The following is a 7,123-nucleotide window of genomic DNA, read 5'->3' as shown; positions in this document are numbered from 1 at the left end:
GCTGAGAAGCACCTAAAGAAATGTTCAACATCTTTTGTCATAAGGGAAATGTAAATCGAAACAACCTTTAGATTCCACCTCACACGAGTCAGAATGCCTATGATCAAAAACTCAGGTGACAGCAGATGCTGGCAAGGATGTGGAGAAAGAGGAACACTCCTCCATTGTTGGTGGGGTGCAGTCTGGTATATCCATTCTGGAAATCAGTCTGGAGGTTTCTCAGAAAATTGGACATTGCACTACCTGAGGACCCAGCTAAGGACAGAGGAATGGATACAGAAAATGTGGTACATCTATACAATGGAATACTACTCCGCTATCAAAAACAATGACTTTATGAAATTCACAGGCAAATTGATGGAACAGGAGAATTTCATCCTGAGTGAGGTAACCTAATCACATAAAAACTCACATGGTACGCACTCAATGATAATTGGATATTAGCCCAAATGCTCGAATTACCCTAGATGCACAGACCACAGGAAACTCAAGAAGTTAGACCAGAATGGGAATGCTTCACTTCTTCTTTAAAAGGGGAACAAGTATACCCTTGGGAGGGAATAGGGAGGCAAAGTTTAGAACAGAGGCTAAAGGAATGCCCATTCATAGCCTGCCCCACATGTGGCCCATACATATACAGCCACCAAACTAGATAAGATGGATGAAGCAAAGAAGTGCAGGCTGACAAGAACCGGATGTAGATCTCTCCTGAGGGACACAGACAGAATATTGCAAATACATAGGCAAATGACAGCAGCAAACCACTGAACTGAGAACGGGACCCCCGTTTAAGGATTCAGAGAAAGGACTGATAGAGCTTGAAGCGGTTTGAGACCCCATATGAACAACAATGCCAACCAACCAGAGCTTCCAGGACTAAGCCACTACCCAAAAACTATACATGGACTGACCCTGGGCTCCAACCTCATAGGTAGCAATGAATAGCCTAGTAAGAGCACCAGTGGAAGGGGAAGCCCTTTGTCCTGCCAAGTCTTAACCCCCAGTGAACGGGATTGTTTGGGGGAGGGTGGTAATGGGGGGAGGATTGGTAGGGGAACACCCATATAGAAGGGGAGGTGGAGGGGTTAGGGGGATGTTGGCCTGGAAATCGGGAAAGGGAATAACATTTTAAATGTAAACAAGAAATACCCAAGTTAATAAAGATGTGAAAAAAAAAGTGTAGTACATCTACACAAGCAGTACTACTCAGCTATCAAAAAGAAAGACTTCATGAAATTCATAGGCAAATGGAATGAACTATCTTCCTGAGTAAGGTAACCCAATCATAGAAAAACACAATTGATATGCAGTCACTTATAAGTGGGTATTAGCACAAAAGATCGAATTACCCAAGATACAATCCACAGACCACAGGAAGCTCAAGAGGAAAGATTACTAAAATGTGCATGGTCCACTTCTTCTTAAAACTGGAAAAAAATATTCATATAAGGGGCTATGGAATCAAAGTTTAGAGCAATGACTGAAGGAACGGCCATTCAGAGCCTGCCCCACATGTGGCCCATATATATACAGCCACCAAAACTAGATAAGATTGATGAAGGTAAAAAATACATGCTGAAAGGCACCAGATATAGATTTCTCCTTAGAGACACATCGAGAGCATGTACAATAAGGTCAATTCTAGCAGTAAGCCACTGAACTAAGAACGGGACTCCCTTGGGGGGAATTAGAGGAAGGATTGAAAGAGTTGAAGGAGCTTGCAACCCCACAAGAACAACAATGCCAACCAACCAGAGCTTCCAGGGACGAAACCACTACCGAAAGACGTTACGTGGACTGACACAGGGCTCCAACAGAATATGTAGCAGAGAATAGCCTTGTTGGGGCACCAGTGGAACGGGAAGCCCTTGGTCCTGCCAGGGTTGGACCCCCAGTGCAGGGGGATATGGGGAGGCAATTAGGGGATGTATGGGGGAATACCCGTATGGGGAAGGAGTAGGATAGGGGATGGGGGCTTATGGATAGGAAATCGGGAGAGGGAATAACAATTGAAATGTAAGTAAAGAAATATATCTATAAAAATTTTTAAAAATTTCATTTTCTATCCAATCTACTGGCTACATCACATGAATCAGTAAATGACTGCACATTTGGATATTTTTCCTTCTGTGCCAAATATAGAACCATATGTAATTCCTGATGTTCTACATAAAAGTTTCTTCACTTTGAGAAACCAGACCTTTGGGGTCAGAATCGATCTTCAAAACCCTGACCTAATGTTTAGCTTGAGTTAACTAATGAGCCGGCACCTAGCACTAGTTTCCAGGTTACTCCCCAACATACCTTTGCCTCCAGGTTATAAGCCTTCCCCTGGCACTTCACTTCCTAAGATCCACTAATCACAAAGAAAAGCAGAAGTTAATTTTATGGTTTGGTTCCCAACACAAACCAATTATGTTAAAGGGTAAGAAAAATCCATAGTAACCTCCCAATCAGATGTGTGCCATGCTTGAAAAACCCCTCCCTTGATTGCCATTTCCTATTAAACATTACCCCACTGAGAGCTTGGGCTCCACCTTCCAGTCCTAGTATGTTGGAGATAGCTGAGTAGCCTAAGCTAGAGCTTGAAATAAAGAGATCCTAGGGTGATTGCATCAGAATTGGCTCCTTGGTGGTCTTTTGGGGTTCACAAAAGGAGCACACCAACTTATTATCTCCCATGATTGTCTCAGAAAGAGGTTATGATACTGTTGTTTTACTTTTCCAGGTGATGCCTGCATATTGCATTATCCTCTTTAGTCGTCTGACCATAAGTCACACCTCATAATACAATCATGGATCCATGATGAAAGAAGAAACTTCCTGAGGCGTTATTAGATATATACCACTTCTACTTCGTAACTTGATTGGACAGATAACACCAACCCTATATGGCTAGCTAGAATCTCATGGTAATCTGATAGCCCTCTGTCAAATGTTTGTCTTCATCTAAGATTTATTAACAGGCCATGAACTTGTCACCCAAAGGGAGATTATTTTTCTGCAGATGGTGGAAGATTCCCACCACCCAAATCCCAAGTGCTTCCACTGTGATTCACATCCAGGGTTCTACTAAGGCTCCAAAGAGGATTCTTATCTGCTACTGAAATTGCAGGTAAATTGAGTCTGTTCGATCTTTGGCTCAAGGTGAAAGCAGCCTGCACCATAGTACAGACTTGTGGAAGAATATTATGCTATTCAAGCACTATTCAAAGCTAGAGGTTTTCCAAGTGTCTTTGTGTATGGGATGGAGTAAAGTGTACAAGTAAGAAATGTGCTGCTAGTCGGTCGGCTGTGTCAAGATGAAGCTGAATATCTCCTTTTCTGCCACTGGCTGTCAGAAACTCATACAAGTGGATGATGAATGCAACCTTAGTACGTTCTATGAGAAGCACATGGCCACAGAAGCAGCTGCTGATGCTCTTGGTGAAGACTGGAAGGGTTATGTGGTCCGGATCAGTGGTGGAAATGACAAGCAAGGTTTTCCCATGAAGCAAGGCATTTTGACCCATGGCAGAGTGCGCCTGCGGTTGAGTAAGTGGCATTCTTGTTATAGACCAAGGAGAGCTGGAGAGAGGAAGCACAAGTCTGTTTGCAGATGCATTGTGGATTCCAACCTGAGTGTTCTCAACTTCGTTGTTGTAAAAAAAAGGAGAGAAGGATATTCCAGGACTGACAGATACTACTATGCTTTGTTGGTTAGGACCTAAAAGAGCTAGTAGAATCCAAAAGCTTTTTAATCTCTCCAAAGAAGATGATGTCTGCCATCAGGTTGTCAGAAAGCCCTTAAACAAAGAAGGTAAGAAGCCCAGGAACAAAACGCCCAAGATTCGGAGTCTTGTTACTCCCCGTGTCATGCAACACAAACGCCAACATATTGCTCTGAAGAAGCAACGCACTAAGAAAAACAAGGAGGAGGCTCCAGAATATGCTAAAGTTTGGCCAAGAGAATGAAGGAAGCCAAAGAAAAGCACCAGGAACTGATTGCCAAGAGACGTAGGCTGTCCTCGCTGAGAGGTTCTACTTCTAAATCTGAGTCCAGTTAAAAATAACTCCTTTAAGAGTAACAAATAAATAATGAGACCTTAAAAAAAAGAAATGTGCTGTCCCCAGAATCTATGTAATCCCACTAAGCATTCTGTTTCTTTCTTGGTCATAGGATGCAGCAGGCATAGAAAATTACATTTCACCATAGAAGGAATATTTCTAGAACCACCTAAAATGGACCCCTAGAAATTTTACCAAGGAAGTATGCCCCTGAATTTTGTTTGGAATTATTTTCTCATCTTCTAATGCACATGTGATTTATCAAAAATTCCCCACAGGAATAGAATATTATTCTTCCAATGATGTTGCAATCCCTTCCAGCTCCTTCAGTCTTTTCTCTAACTCCTCCATTGGGGCCCCTTTTTCTGTCCAAAGGTTTAGCTGCATGCATCCTTATCTGTGTCAGTAGGGCTCTAGCAGAGCTGAGACACACACACCTGGCTCCTGTCAGCAAGCAGTTTTTGGCATCAGCAATAGTGACTGGATTTGGTGACTGCATATGGGATTGAGCCCCAGGTGAGGCAGTCTCTAGATGACTGTTCTTCAGTCGCTCCTCTACTCTTTCTCCCTATATTTCCTCCTGTATTTTGTTCTCCCTTCTAAGAAGAACTCAAGCATCTGCACTTTGGTCATCCTTCTTCTTGAGCTTCATATGATCTATGAAATTATTCATGGGCTAATATCCAGTTATCAGTGAGTGCATGCCATGTATGTTCTTCTGTATCCTCAGTCAGGATAATATTTTCTAAGTCCATCCATTTGCCTAAGAATTTCATGTAGTCATTGGTTTTAATAGCTGAGTAGTTCTACATTGTGGAAATGTACCACATATTTTGTATTCAGTCTTCTGTTGGAGGATATTGGGGTTCTTGTCAGCTCCTGGCGATTAAAAATAAGACTCTTGTGAACATAGTGGAGCATGTGACCTGATTATATGTTGGCGCATCCTTTGGGTGTATGCTCAGGAGTGGTAGAACTGAGTCAAATTTTCTGACAAACCACCAGACTGATTTCCGGGGTGGTTGTACCAGCTTGCAAACCCACCAGCCATGAGGAGGGTTCCAATTTTACTGTGAAGTGGTATCTCAGGGTTGTTTTGATTTGCATTTCCCTGATGACTAAGAATGTTGACCATTTCTTTATGTACTTCGCAGCCGTTTGATATTCTGCAGCTGATATTTTTTGTTTAGCTCTATACCCCATTTTTTAATAGGATCATTTGATTCTCTGGAGTCTAACTTCTTCAGTTCTTTGTATATATTAGATATTGGCTGTCTGTTGGATATAGGATTGGTAAAGACCTTTGCCTAATTTGTTGGTTGCTGTTTGTCCTATTGACAGTGTCCTTTGCCTTATAGAAACTTTGCAATTTTACAAGGTCCTGTTTGTTGATTCTTGATCTTAGAGCATAAGCCACTGGTGTTCTGTTCAGCAAAATTTCCCCTGTGCCTATGTGTTCGAGGTTCTTCTCCACATTCTCTTATATTAATTTCAGTGTATCTGGGTTTAAGTGAAGGTCTTTGATCCACTTTTGTAGAGCCTTGTACAGGGAAATATGAATGGATCAACTTGCATTCTTCTACATGCTGACCTCCAATTAAACGTGTACTGTTTGTTGATAATTCTGTCTTTTCGCCACTGGATGCCTAGATTGGGCAGATCTACCACTACACTACTCTATTCCCTAGTATGGGATACCTTATAACTTGCAGATTCTTCAGGCCATGTGCTTCATCTCCATCTCCCTTTCACCTCTCCCTCCTCAGTCTTCCCCTTATCCCTCCCTCTCAATCCCTGGAATTCTTCAGTTCTACCTTGCCTTCTCCTGCCCAATCATTTTCTCTAGCCTTTATTTTACAAGTTAAAATGGGGAGAAGATCCAGAAGAAGTCAACTAAGTATTTGTTTCACTCCTACTGCTAGGCAGCTCCTCTTGGGGAATCTTAATTAACATCAAAATACAAACAGCCCCAGGGCAACTCATAGAGTTGCATTTCCTGTATGGAGCAAAAGGCTGGGTCCTGTTTAAATATCCATTCTGTTAGTCTGTCTTCTTATTGGGGAATTGAGCTCATTGATGTTAAGCAATATTAAGGAATAGTGATTGTTATTCCCTGTTATGTTTGTTGTTAGAGGTGTAATTACGTTTGTGTGGCTCTCTGATTTTGGGTTTGTTACAAGATTAATTTCTTGCTTTTTCTAGGGTATAGTTTCCCTCCTTGTGCTGGAGTTTTCCATCTATTATCCTTTGTAGGGTTGGATTGGTTTTATTATGGAATATCTTGACTTCTCCATCTATGCTAATTGAAAGTTTTGCTGGATACAGTAGCCGGAGTTGGTCTTTGTGTTGTCTTAGGTTCTGTGTGACATATGTCCATCTTCTAGCTTTTATAGTCTCTGTTGACAAGTCTGCTGTAATTCTTATAGATCTGCTTTTATATGTTACTTGACTATTTTCCCTTAGTGCTTTTAATATTTTTTCTTTTTCTGTGTATATTTGGTGTTTTGACTATTATGTGACAGGAGGAATTTCTTTTCTGGTCCAAACTATTTGGAGTTCTGTAGGCTTCTTGTATGCTTATGGGCATCTTTTTCTTTATGTTAGGGAAGTTTTCTTCTATAATTTTGTTGAAGATATTTACTGGCCCTTTAAGGTGGGAATCTTTGCTCTCTTCTATATCTATTATTTTTAGGCTTGGTCTTCTCATTGTGTCCTGGATTTCTGTTTGGTTAGAAGCTTTTTGCATTGTCTTTGACTATTGTGTCAATGTTTTCTATGGTATCTTCTACTCCTGAAATTCTTTCTTCAATCTTTTGTGTTGTGTTGGTGATGCTTGTGTTTATGACTTCTGATATTTTTCCTAGGTTTTCTTTCTCCAGGGTTGACTCCCTTTGTGATTTCTTTACTGTTTCTATTTCCATTTTTAAATCCTGGATGGTTTTGCTCAATTCCTTCACCTGTTTTGTTGTGTTTTCCTGTAATTCATAAAGGGTGTTTTGTGTTTCCTCTTCAAGGGCTTCTACTTGTTTACTTGTATTATCCTGTATTTTTTTAAGGTAGTTATTTATGTCCTTCT

At 41.0% G+C, this 7,123-nt stretch overlaps 1 pseudogene; it reads left to right on the top strand.

Moving 5' to 3' along the window:
- Positions 1 to 3,294: 3,294 nt before the first annotated feature.
- On the top strand, positions 3,295 to 4,030 carry LOC103694894 (40S ribosomal protein S6 pseudogene; annotated as a pseudogene).
- Positions 4,031 to 7,123: the final 3,093 nt, after the last annotated feature.

Source organism: Rattus norvegicus, chromosome 4 (assembly GCF_021556685.1).
Source record: "Rattus norvegicus strain SHRSP/BbbUtx chromosome 4, alternate assembly SHRSP_T2T, whole genome shotgun sequence".
In the NCBI taxonomy this organism is placed as follows: domain Eukaryota; kingdom Metazoa; phylum Chordata; class Mammalia; order Rodentia; family Muridae; genus Rattus; species Rattus norvegicus.
The sequence above is the reverse complement of the archived record's forward strand: the minus strand, read 5'-3'. Positions and strand labels throughout refer to the sequence as shown.